This window comes from Mesoplodon mirus, assembly GCF_964341445.2.
Source record: "Mesoplodon mirus genome assembly, contig: HAP1_SCAFFOLD_1342, whole genome shotgun sequence".
In the NCBI taxonomy this organism is placed as follows: domain Eukaryota; kingdom Metazoa; phylum Chordata; class Mammalia; order Artiodactyla; family Ziphiidae; genus Mesoplodon; species Mesoplodon mirus.
Genome location: NW_028294765.1, coordinates 6,974 through 20,040, shown reverse-complemented (window position 1 = coordinate 20,040; position 13,067 = coordinate 6,974). Strand labels below are relative to the sequence as shown.

The following is a 13,067-nucleotide window of genomic DNA, read 5'->3' as shown; positions in this document are numbered from 1 at the left end:
GGAGATGCCTAGTCTCTACTGTGCACGAATTGGTCCTAAGAGAGATTTTCTTGGGTTTTAAATATAATACCTATTGGAATTGGTTTTGTTGTTTTATTTTGCTTTAAAAATACTCTCATTATAAGAGTATTACACAATTATTGTAGAGAACCTAGAAAATCTAGGTTAAAAAAATGGGATCACCTATCATCTTACTGATATAAATACCCATTTTGGTGTATTTCTTTCCTGTCTCTTTGATGTAAAAAACATGTGCACGTGCACACACACACAGACACAGGCATTTTAAAAAGGACACCAACATTGGGATCACAGTGTACACATTTGGATTTTTCTTTCTTTTATCTTGAATGTTTTATGTGCTTATTGAAAAAAAGCTTAAATAAGTTAGCATTTTGGTATATACTTGTATGTTATGGATGTATTTTTAAGTTAATATATATATAGTTCTACTATATCCTGCCCCCGCTCCAACTTTTTATTTGGGAAGATTTCATTTCAAAAGACATTGTAAGACTATCCCAGTGAACATCTCTAACTCCTTCCACTTAGGCTTCACCAGCTGTTAGCATTTTGCCACATTCTCATGCACCCACATTCTCTGTCTCTCCTTCTCTCTTTCCACTCACATCTCTTATTTTTTCTTCCTGAACCATTTGAGAGTAAATTATGGGAGGCTTCGTGACACTTAACTCCTAAATCTTTCAGCCTGTAGAGCTTAAAAACAACATTCTTTTATCTAACCACAACACCATTAACATACCACTTGACATTACTGCAGTAATACCATCTAATATTTAGTCTGTATGCAAATTTTCCTAGTTGTTCCCAAAATGACTATTACAGCTGCTTCTCACCACCCACTCCCCGCTCCAATCCAGGATTTAGTTAAGAATCCTACGTTGCATTTGCGTGACATGTTTCTTTAGTCTATTTTAGCAGTTCTCAAGCAGGAGCAGTTTTGCTCCCCAAGGGACATTTGGAAATATCTGGAGACATTTTTGGTTGGTACAGTTGGAGGGTTACTCTAGTGGTCTAGTGGTTCAAGCGGGTCAAGGCCTGGGTGCTGCTAGACGTCCTACAGTGCACAGGACAGCCCTTACACCAAAGAATTACCTGGCTTAAAATGGCAGTAGTGCCAGGGTTAAGAAACCCTGATCTAGAATAATTCTCTGCCTTTGTTTCTTGCTGTGATACTGATATGTTTTGAAGAGTCCAGTCCAGTTTCCTGTAGAATGTCTCACATCTGGATTTGGCTGTTTTCTTATTATTTAGATCAGTGTTCCCAAACTTTGCTACATATTAGAATCCCCTTGGGGAGCTTTTAAAAATCTGAATGCCCTGGTCATACCCCAGTATCAATTAAATCATGGTGTTTGGGGATGGGGACCAATTACAGGTATTTTTAAAAAACAAATAGGTGATTCAGTGAGCATTAGAGTTCGGGGACCAAAGATTTAAACATTATTTTAGTAAGAATTCTACATAGAGGCTATTGTGTACTTCCCCCTGCATCTCCTCAAGAGGCCCAGGGTGTCAGTTTGTCCCATTTTTGGTGATACTAAATGTAATCACTTGGTCAAGGTAGGTCTGCTAAATCTTTACATTGTAAAAATACCTTTTCTGTGTAATTATAAGTAATCTTTAAGGTGTGTATAGCATCCTTTTTAATGGTTGCATAGTGTTACATTGTATGGGTATATAATTAACCCAGTTTCCTTTTAATGGGCATACTGATTTGTTGTTTTCTGTTATTATATACAATAATGCCAAGAGCATCCATATGCGTAGTTGATGGCATAGTTGCCTAGGCATTTCCTTAGGATAAATTTGGAAAGGAAAACTTATTTGTTCAAAAGCTGTACCCAGTTTAAAATTTGCTGTGTGTTGCCACTCCCATCTTCTCCCCTCCCCGGTGAAATACACACTCACAATAATTTATACTCCATTAGCCTATTTCTGTAAATTCTGTAAATATTTCTGTAAATTCTCCTTTTTTCCAGTGACTTGATAGTCAAAATGATACCTCATGGTTTTAATGTCTTTTTCTTGCTTTTCTGTGTTTTTTGTAATTGTCAGTTGAACGTAGTGCCTGAGTAAGTAGCTGGCCTGGACGCCTCTTCTGTCAGGCCACTAGCGTGGCAGTTGTGAATCTAGTTAGGATTTGGTTGTTACCGTCGTTGCCTTCTATTTACCACAAACTGCCAGTTCCTCCAGCAGACAGTGGCCCACTGTGGGGCCCAGTGCTGGAGGGCCTTGTCTCAGTGTCCTGCTCCCCTCTCAGCTTTCACCATGCCCTGCACCCCTGTGCCGAGGGAGAGCCTCTCCCACGCTCCGGCCCCTCCCCCAGCAGCAGGCTGCTCCTGCTCGCTCCTCCCCTAAGGCTTGAAGTGGGGCAGTTGTTCTCCTCCTGGTCCAGCTCAGATGCAGGCAGGTTCTGTCCATCCTGGGCTTTGGAGCTGGCGCTTTCTCAGGGCTCCTGCACCACCCTCCATGGTGGCCAGCCTCTGCCTTGTTCTACGAGGGGTCTTGGTGGGGAAGAGTTCCCTGCATCTCTGCAGTGGTGGCAAACATCTGCTTACATCAGTGCAGGATCTTGGGCTGAACAGGCTTCATGCCCTTTCCCCAGTCTTCATGCCCTTTCCCCTTTCCCCAGACTGCTCTTTTGACTGGATGTAAGTCCTGTGGTGGGGAGGGATGGGGTGAGGGGTTAATGCTCCTCCCTTAGGGCACACAGTTTTGCTGCTTCTGACTCCACCCTGGCAGTTGACCTTTGCCCCCTCACTGGCTTCAGGCTTTAGCTTCATATACAACATGGCTCTGGGAAGAGAGTGAGTTTTCATGTCTGCACCACCATCGGGGTCTCTCAGGTCTTCTGCCTTGCGTCCAGCCTTTCCAGGGCTCCCAGTGGAGACCTTTGGAAAAGCCATCATGACTGTGAAGTAAAGGAGTGTCCGGGAATCCCAGGGATTCTGAACTGTCATGCAAGCCCATAATTGCCCTTTAAGAACTTGTTAAAAGTGTAGCTTTTTTCTTCCTACCCACTTTCTTAGCAGCTGCCCTCTTCCCCACTGTGCTCTGCCAAAGGTGAAGTGGTTCATATGTCCTGTCTTTCTTCAGACCATCTTGTCACTCTTTGGAATTCAGTCAGTGATGGGCTGAAGCTGGCTCATACCAGCTCTTAAGGTATGGTTGCACATCTCTTCCCAGTTCCAAGTTCAGCAACATGACACTGGTAGCTTGAAATGGAGTATTTACACCACAGAAATTGGCAAATGCTTCAAATCAGCACCTATCCTCCCCCACTGAGAATCAGTTGTTACACACACACCAGGGCACCGTTGAATCCGTTCACTTGGTTGCCCTGTGACATCAGCTGTCTAGGCTCAGGAAAAGGAACACTGTTGTAGATTATCTTTTTCTTGTTAGCACGGGAGCAGTATTCTCTTGAGTTTTCTACATACTAAGCAGAAATGGAACTCTGTGTTTGTTTTGATAACTACTGAGGCAGAACTGTGTTTTTTCAACATCATTAGCCATTAAAATTCCTTTATGGAAAGAGGATGTGGAAAGCTGATCCAAGTAATGGGCTGCAGTTATATTTTGGGAGAGGAGGGTCTCCAGAGAGATCAGGATGAGCCAAGGGATAAAAAGACAAGGAAAACTTACCGTCCATGAATAAAATAAAATTCCCGAGGGAGTCTGACATCAGCCCTGTATGAGAGTCTTAACAGGAAAAATCAGAAACTTGTCAACGTATAAAATCTTTGGTCATGGAGCCCAAGAGGGAATGATTGATCTCAACCCGAACCGTAAGGCGCGTCCCTAGGGTCTGCACCCCCCCACACACCATGCAGCCCTGTGCAGCAGGGAAAGAAGCGAGGAAGCTGTTGAAATTAATTGCCTTCCCATAATGCCTAATGGGTCCTCGGGCAGGATTTTGTAAATGGGTGAACTTGGGACATCTGCCATGGAGTTAACATGTCTACAGAATGACAAGAAAAGACTAATGGGAGTGCATTTACAGTTTATGCTGTTTATTTTATGTACTGGGTCTGGTCTGACCTCATCTCCATTACAGAACACTGTTTTGCCTGATTATAATTAGGATAATGTTAAATTGGAAATGCCTGCTTTTCAAATTTTCTGCGACAGATTTCTAATCCTTGTCTACTATTCTTCCCCACCCTACCTCAGTCTGCTCAGATTAGGCTCAAGAAGTGCAAATTCATTTTATCATTATCTTAAGCCAAACATTAGGAATTCAAATACACTGTCACAAAAAATGAGCCCCTCCAGCTCAAATTTGAGTAACTTTTGGTCTGTGTGTTATTTGTGCCATGGTCTTTCTCCTTGCATGAAACAGCGAGAGTGACTATGTCCCTGTAAAACTCTTCGGTGGCTTTTCCATAAAATTTCTCATGTAGACATAGCCTCTCTTTCTCCTTCTAACAGATACACAATAAAAGGCATCAGGAACCTAATTTTCTATGAACTGCCAACATATCCCCACTTCTACAGTGAAGTCTGTAACATGCTGCAAGCCGCCACCAGAGGAGAGGAAGCTGCCTGGACCTGCACTGTCCCCTACTCCAAGTACGATGCCCAGAGGCTGTCTGCTGTGGTCGGGGTGGAGCGGGCTGCACAGATGCTGCAGTCCAAGAAGAACGTCCACCTTTTCATTACTGGAGAGAGATGAGAATTGGTTGGACAGGAAATGGTGTTTGGTGTGATATGTCATGCTTGATTCTGTGTCTCTTGGACCTGATTCTGATCACTTACACAAAGAAGGGCTGCAACAAGGAAGGAGCACCAGGCAGGTTCTTAGCAGATACTTCTTTCTTTTCAGACCATATATACCTGAAAAGTTCCGTGTAAACCAGATTTTGGTAAAACCCATCTTTCAGAGGTCAGGGGAGAGCTCATGGAACTCTGAGAAGTTGATAGAAGGAATCTTCTACTTGTGAATTTTTTTGTACGCCATAAATTCTTTTGTTGTGATTTCACCTCTAATTTATTACACTTGGTAAACTCTTTCAGATTTGCCTGTTTCTATTGGACACCTTCTTAAAGTGAGGCATGCATTTCTTTGCTTGTGAGAACTGGTTATGAGAAATTGGAATACTTCTTGCTGTTGAATATCATCTTAGTTTTGGATCGCAAAGGTTTTGCAAAACTGTTATTTTTCCCCAGCCAAACTTTTTTAAACCTTAAATATTCTATTTTAATTCAACCTAGAAGAGCACATTCGTTCACTGATCTTTTTTTAACTCCTAAATGTTTTAATGAAAATATATACTTAAAAATCACATTATATAAAATAACATGAATTTCTACCTTATTTCAAGAAATAATTTTATGAAATTCTTGATGTCACAAATTCATCGTCAACATCACTGTCTTCATTGCTATAGTCATTTTTTAAGTCATATAACATAAAAAGGAAAAGAAGTTACACTTTTAAAAACATTTTTAGGGAGTTCCCTGGCGGTCCAGTGGTTTGGGCTCGGCGCTTTCACTGCCGAGGCCCAGTTTCAGTTCCTGGTCAGGGAACAAAGATCCTGCAAGCTGCACAGCGTGGCCCAAAAAAAAAAAAAAAAAAAAAAAAAAAATTGAACTATTCCTCAGACAGAAAAATTACCAATTCAGAACCTGAATCATCTGAAAATAAATTGCCAAGTTGCTGGGCCTGTCACTCCTAAAAATCACTCCTGAATTTAGTATGTATTTCATGTAAACAAGGACATTTTTCTATGTAACCTCAAAACAACCGTCAAATCAGGAAATTGCCACTAATCCTTGGGCCCCATTCAGATTTTGCCAAATGTCCCAATAATAACCTTTATAGCAAAAGGATGCAGTTCAGAGTTACATACTGCTTTGAGTTGTCATATCTCTGTAGTGGCCTTTATTCTGAATGGTACCTCAGCTGTTTCTTGGCTTTCTTGACCTTTTTTTTAATTTTTAAATTAAAAAAAAATTTTAAACATCTTTATTGGAGTATAATTGCTTTACAATGGTGTGTTTCTGCTTTATAACAAAGTGAATCAGCTATACATATACCCCCGTATCTCCTCCCTCTTGCGTCTCCCTCCCACCTTCCCTATCCCACCCGTCTAGGTGGTCACAAAGCACCGAGCTCATCTCCCTGTGCTATGCGGCTGCTTCCCACTAGCTATCTATTTTACACTTGGTAGTGTATTATAAATCCATGGCACTCTCTCACTTCGTCCCAGCTTATCCTTCCCCCTCCCCGTGTCCTCAAGTCCATTCTCTACGCCTCCGTCTACCTAGCCTGCCCCTAGGTTCTTCAGAACCTTTTTTTTTTCCGATTCCATATATATGCATTAGCATACGGTATTTGTTTTTCTCTGACTTACTCCACTCATGTATGACAGTCTCTATGTCCATCCACCTCACTACAAATAATTCAATTTCATTTCTTTTCATGGCTGAGTAATGGACGTTGACACTTTAGAAGATTACAGGCCAGTTACTTTGGATGGTGTTTCCTGTCAGATTAGGTTAGGTTAGGTTTAGTTTATGCATCTTTGGCAGGAGCAGCATAGAAGCAATGCTGCGTCTTCCTCGCTGCATCTCTTCAAGCGGTGCATGATTTCCACCTGTCCCATCATTATGACACTAACTGACCACTTGTTTAAGGTGGTGCTTGCCAGACTTTTCCACTATAGAATCACTCATTCCCCCTTTATTAATTTATATTAATATTACAAGTATGGATTCTTCAGTTTTTATTCAGTGGGTTGTAATTGGTTATTATCGTTATTCCTTTAGATGCTTAAATGGTCTCAGATGTGGCCAGCAGGAACACCTTCAAGCTGGCTCCTGTGTCGTCTTGACACATCCCCCTTTAACTTGGGCATTTCTTTATTTTCTGACACTATAAGACATTCCAAGTTTGTCTTGTACTTTCCCTATTCCAGCCCTGCTTGCTTTAGTGGAAAATTACCTTAAAGCGAAGATTTGAGTGCTAAGTGTACCCAGTACTGTTGTGGAGCCACTGGTCCCAGGCCATCTCAGTGGTCAGAGTTTGGGAATATCTGCATGTGTGTATATGTATACACATACCTATGTGCCCATGACATCTAAATTTATTTCTGTATCCATATATTGAAAACCATGAATTTACACCTTACCTCCAATTTCAGACTAACAACACAGGGTTCCTTTTGTTTTCTCCCTTTCCAAACTTGTAACTCCCTTGTCAGATAGACATGTGGCTCCCATTAGGCTCAGTGGAACAACCCATATTGGTACAGATTTTCTTCCTCTTGGACATGCTTAAAATTGCTCATCAAAAAAAAAAAAAGTGAAATCACTTTTGGGGTACTTTTCCTGCTAGATAGTTAAATAGGCATTTTTATTTGTCTCTCAACATGGAGAGTAGAACTATTCATTCCATATATAGATGGGTTCCTAAAGTTTTGCAAATTTATAGGCTTAAGCCAGCCAAACTCATGGTACAAAGAACATTTTCTTAAATATATATTTTTAAAATGGAGTATAGTTGATGTACAATGTTGCATTAGTTTCAGGTGTACAGCAAAGCAAATCAGTTATACATGTATCCACTCTACAAAGAATTGTCTTATCCATAGAGTGCCCTGTGGTTATTGGCATATTTGTGCTGTGTTTACCATAGAGCCTGTGTATTATGAGAAAAAAAACGAGTTATTTGCCTAGTTCAGAGATATGAGGAAGAAGGGACTCTGATTACCCCCATCTTCTATTTCCATATTCTTTTCCCTGTGAATTGTAGCTAATTCATGGCTTTCATTATCACTATTCACAAGACTCTCAAATCTCCATCTTCTCTGGACCTCCACTCACATGTGAGCCTGGATTTCAAGTCTATGTATAGCCCCAGAAATACATGTTTTTTTTAAGCATCCCTACTGATTTTAATGCTAGCTTGTAGCCAGCTAACTGCTTCTCGCCTACAGAGAACACTGAGGGTTTCAAGTGCGAACCAAGCAGTATTGCTTCTGTTCCTGGCTCAGCACCTGGGAAAGAAGGTAAGCCTCAGCAGTGGCGCTGGCTCCTGAGTTGATTGCAAAGAGTTGACTTTTTGGAGTGGTTTCATCAAAAGCATGCCTTAACGTCAGGTCTCTCACACAAAATAAGGGAGAGAAGAGGGTCTACTGGACCACGGATAACAACACCTGAGCTGGAATTATACACAATCTTGATATTTCTTAGCAAGGCTCATCTTCAGCAAGCAAGTACCTATATAGTGCTGGTAGAAAACAGACAAAGGAATGGTCCCAATCCTGGGAAGAGGTAGAATTTTAAGGGAGGAAGAGGAACTTAACCAGAAAGTAAGAGTTTTAAACTTTTTTTTTCTTCCCATAGTAATAACAACTTAGCACTTTTCTCTTTGAGGGGAAAAAAGCTTTGAGTCATGAATGCTCTCTGCAGCTGGCTGCACCATATGCAGTATTCAAAAGACAAGAACTAGCTAATCATAGAGAACCAGCGGCAGCTTAACAGCCCTCTGCTGGCTTCCAAAGGGCTTATAATTGAGTGCAGATGGTCCCGGCAGGATGGGTATGAATCCCTGCTGACTCCTCACATCCCAGAGGGCCAAGGGGGGCTCATGAAGCCTCCCAGCCCTGATTGTGCCCTCGTGGGAGCCACTGAGGAAGGAGGGGAGGCAGGTGGTGTGAGAGCCTGCTGGCTGCCTCCTGCCCAGCCTTCCCTTGGCTGTGTGGACAGATCTTCAGGCTGCAGAGTGTAGCTTTGATGAGTCTAGGGTCTCAAGATTATAGAAGTCCTGGGGTAAGGGAGCAGGGTTGGGGGTTCTTTATACTCATTGGAAGAGCCTCATCGTGTAACCTGCAGGTGGCTGCAGGGCGCCAGAGCCTCGCGGAGGAGGGGTGTGGTGGGCACTGCACAGACTGCTGCTTTCAGGGAGCATCCTCCTGGGGGTGGGGCCCTCACAGCCGGCCCGGCCTCTCCTTCCCATCTCTTTCCCAGCTTCTCTCTTTAAAGGAGTCATGGTAGTCATCCTTGCACCATTCACAAAAAGCTTTTCTGGCTTTTCTAGCTAAACAATTCTAAACAAATTTCAGTCTCATTCAAAAAAAAAGAACTTTTCTAGCTAAGTAGAATTCTAAACAAATTTCAGTCTGCTTTTAATACCAGAGTCAGTGAATTGGGAGTAGATACACAGATAATCCAAAATTCATGTAGTCTTTGGAGGGAGAAAGAGAGAATGAACCTACCACGTCTAGCTGACAGCACAAAGTGCATTTCTTTCTAAAGACTTGTATTTCTTCCTCTTATACCATATGCTCTAGCCAGAGCTGCAATAAAATTCTATGTATTTTATGTCCTGTTTCTGAGCTGAACACGCGTTCCTATCCCCTCATCGATTGCCTTGTTTCTGTGAGGACCCTCCTTTCTTCAGATGTGGGAAGGAGTTCTCTCTGCATTGCTTGCATCTCAGTATAATTCCTGGATTTGCCTTTCACCTCTGGCCACGTTGCCATCATTCCTGTGGGAGGGAGGTGAGAGCATGAGAAAGAACAGAGGTCTGGACCTCAATCAAACGGGCTGGCTGTCTCCATAGTTAAGAGTCCTATGCGCCAAAGGAGTCAGGGCTGAGATTGGATTGCTACAAGGCTTGCTCGCCCTGCACAGAGAAATCTGAACCTGGTGGGCAGCTCCACCTAGGTGTCACCCTCACTGCTGGGCGGAACACCTGCACTTGCTTGTCCTCCTGGCTCCCACAGTGGGCGGGGCATGGCACAGTCCGGGCCAAGTTGTCATGGTCTTCAGGCTTGGGCCTCTGCAGCTGGCTGGGACTGGTGGGAGCTGTAGCCTCAGCTGACAAGGGCAAAGAAGGCAGTCTTTGCTGCTTGGCTGATTTGGAAGCTGTGCCGAATTCCTGCCCATCTGTTCTCCCAACTGAGCCAAGGCCAAAGCTGTCTAGCTCTTGCCAACCCAGGGAATGACATGGAGCCCTGTGTCCTGCAGCCCTCATTCTCACTGCACCCTGCAGCCCCTCTCATCTGTCAGTTTGACTCCCCACAGAGATGGCCCTGGGCTCACAGCTGCTGTTTGCCCACAGATGTTCATGGATTTCTGCCTTTTGTGTTCATCATTTTTCAAAACCAGCCCTGAGCTGGGTGCTGACACCAACATTACCACCAACCCACTGTGGCTCTGTGCAGGTCCTCCTGGCCACCTCTCAGCTTTCTCATCTTTAGAAAGCGGGGTACAATCTCCACTATCCTGACAGAGGGACATGAGAGAAAGTAGAAGAGACTGCTGTTGTTTGCCCTGTACTCGCCTCCTACTTCCCTAGTAAGAGGACCCTGGATTTTATTGGGTGACAAAGTGCCCAGTCCCCCTTGCGGTAGGGTGTGGCCAGGGAAAAGAGCACTAACCTTGGGGCAGACTCTTAGGAGAGCTCTTTGAAACTGGTAGGAACACCACTTTTTCCTCTTGCTCTTCCCTTTTTCCTGCCTGCAACACAGAAGTGATGGTGGAGCCAAAGGGCAGAAGGAGCCTGGCTCTCAGGTCATATCCTGAAGCTGCATCCCAGCTCTGCATGGTCTCTCTTCACACTTTTCTGTGAAAACCTAAATCCCTCATTTGTTTCAGCCACTGAGGCCAGGCAGTACTGTTGGCCTCAGGCTGTATTGCCAAGTCCTCACGGCTACAGAGGACAAAAATGGGATCACAAGTCCTGAAGTCCAAAGGCTCTGCCTATTCTTTCTTCTTTCTTCTTGTCTCTGCAGGAACCAGCATAGAGATTGTGCTTCAAGGTTGACGCCTGGCCATTTGGTGACAGTGCGGAGTGAGCGCTAAGACGTGTCTGGCTTTGTGCCATCACTTCCGTCATCTCCAATCCAACTGGATCTGTAAGAATGAGGGAGGACATATGTCTCCTCATAGGGTTTATGGAAACTGATGGTGGCAGAAAAATAACTGGCAAGAAAACAGACTTCAATTCTCTGAAAGTCGGCGACCACCTGCTTTTCATTTCTTCAGGTGTATTTCAAAGCAAAACTAGGAAATGGGTCCAGATCCCCAGTTTGGTAGCAACTTAGAGGTCTTGTGGTCCAATCTGCTGCTTGACCCCTGAGTCGCCTATAGGTTGTCTCTGAGAGGGAGATCAGCTCAGTGCGTCGTGACCACCTAGAGGGGTGGGAGGGAGAAGCAAGAGGGAGGGGATATGGGGATATATGTATATGTATAGCTAATTCACTTTGTCATACAGCAGAAACTAACACAACATTGTAAAGCAATTGTACTCCAATAAAGATGTTAAAAATAAAAACAGGACTATCATACAGAGTGAAGTAAGTCAGAAAGAGAAAAACAAATATATATTAACATATGTGGAATCTAGAAAAATGGTATAGATGATCTTATGTGCAAAGCAGAAATAGAGACACGGATGTAGAGAACAAATGTATGGTTCCAAGGGAGAAGGGGCGGTGGTGGGATGAATTGGGAGATTGGGATTGACATATATACACTATTTTTTTAATACTTTTTTTAACATCTTTATTGGAGTATAATTGCTTTACAATGGTGTGTTAGTTTCTGCTGTATAACAAAGTGAATCAGCTGTATGTATACATATATCCCCATAGCCCCTCCCTCTTGCATCTCCCTCCCACCCTCCCTATCCCACCCCTCTAGGTGGTCTCGAAGCACCGAGCTGATGTCCCTGTGCTATGCGGCTGCTTCCCACTAGCTATCTGTTTTACACTTGGTAGTGTATATATGTCCATGCCACTCTCTCACTTCATCCCAGCTTACCCTTCCCCCTCCCCATGTCCTCAAGTCCATTCTCTATGCCTGTGTCTTTATTCCTGTCCTGCCCCTAGGTTCTTCAGAACCATTTAAAAAAATTTTTTTTTTCTAGATTCCATATATATGTGTTAGCATACGGTATTTGTTTTTCTCCTTCTGACTTACTTCACTCTGTATGAGTCTCTAGGTCCATCCACCTCACTACAAATAACTCAGTTTCGTTTCTTTTTATGGCTGAGTAATATTCCATTGGACATATATACACTATTAATACTATGTATAAAATAGATAACTAATGAGAACATACTGTATAGCACAAGGAACTCTACTCATTGCTGTGTGGTGACCTAAATGGGAAGAAAATCCAAAAAAGGAGATATATGTACATGTATAGCCGATTCACTTTGCTGTACAGCAGATACTAACACAACATTGTAAAGCAACTATATGCCAATAAAAATTCATTAAAAGAAATAACAGGATCTGAACCCAGGTAGTATGATTCCCCCAAACCCACACTGTTTTTCACTAGTTGATGCTTCTCTAAAACAAAAACAAAAAAGCACTCAATAGATTGTAGCTATTATTATTACTACCCCTTTAAAAGGAGAGATCTGAAATTGTTGAACTCTTAAAAAGACAGAGGATTATAATGCTTTCTTGGTGGTGGTAGCGTTGTTATAAACAAACACTAAGTTGTTTTGTATGCCACCCTTCTGGATTGTATGACATTCTAAAGGGCGGTCTAGGCTTCTGAGAAGCTTAATGCCTCATATAGCAGATGATTATTGAAGGCATATTTTTAACTTGTTTGCTGCTCTGTTTATCCTTGGTCCATCGAGCTTTACCCAGGGAAATTAAGTTCTTAATATCAGGCCAAATAAAAATTAAGAAGATACCTTTTCTTGAAACATGCACCTACACGGAAAAGCAGCATAACAGTGTTTAAAATCATGGACACTGAAGCAAGGCTTCAGGCCTGGGTTCAAATCTTTGCTTTGCTACTTTCTAGTGATTTTTATGAAATTCCTTAAACTCTCTGTGTCTCAGTAGCCACATCTGTAAAATGGGCTTATGGTAATAGTAATACCTGTCTCTAGAGTTGTTATAATAATTAAGTTACTTAAGCCATGCAGGGTACTTAGAACTGCTTGGCACATAGTCACTGCTCAGTCAGTCTGAACTAGTATTACATACAGACCTTCCGTCCCACAGCACAAAGCTAAATAAAAGAAAACAAAGGAAAGTCGTGGGGCATCAACTTCTGTTTTGGGTTA

At 42.7% G+C, this 13,067-nt stretch overlaps 1 long non-coding RNA gene and 1 pseudogene across 2 annotated transcripts in view; one reads left to right on the top strand and one right to left on the bottom strand.

Moving 5' to 3' along the window:
* The window catches only part of LOC309797987 (U3 small nucleolar RNA-associated protein 25 homolog), a 29,300-nt pseudogene extending 23,309 nt beyond the window's left edge, over positions 1–5,991 (top strand). The window contains exon 12 of the transcript in view: positions 4,456–5,991. The product of the transcript in view is annotated as a U3 small nucleolar RNA-associated protein 25 homolog (transcript). The remainder of the gene's footprint in view (positions 1–4,455) is intronic.
* On the bottom strand, positions 5,977–11,599 carry LOC309797989. Its single transcript, XR_014292892.1, has 2 exons — positions 10,413–11,599; positions 5,977–9,517 (listed from the first exon to the last, which is right to left on the bottom strand). It is a non-coding gene; the product is annotated as an uncharacterized lncRNA (long non-coding RNA).
* Positions 11,600–13,067: the final 1,468 nt, after the last annotated feature.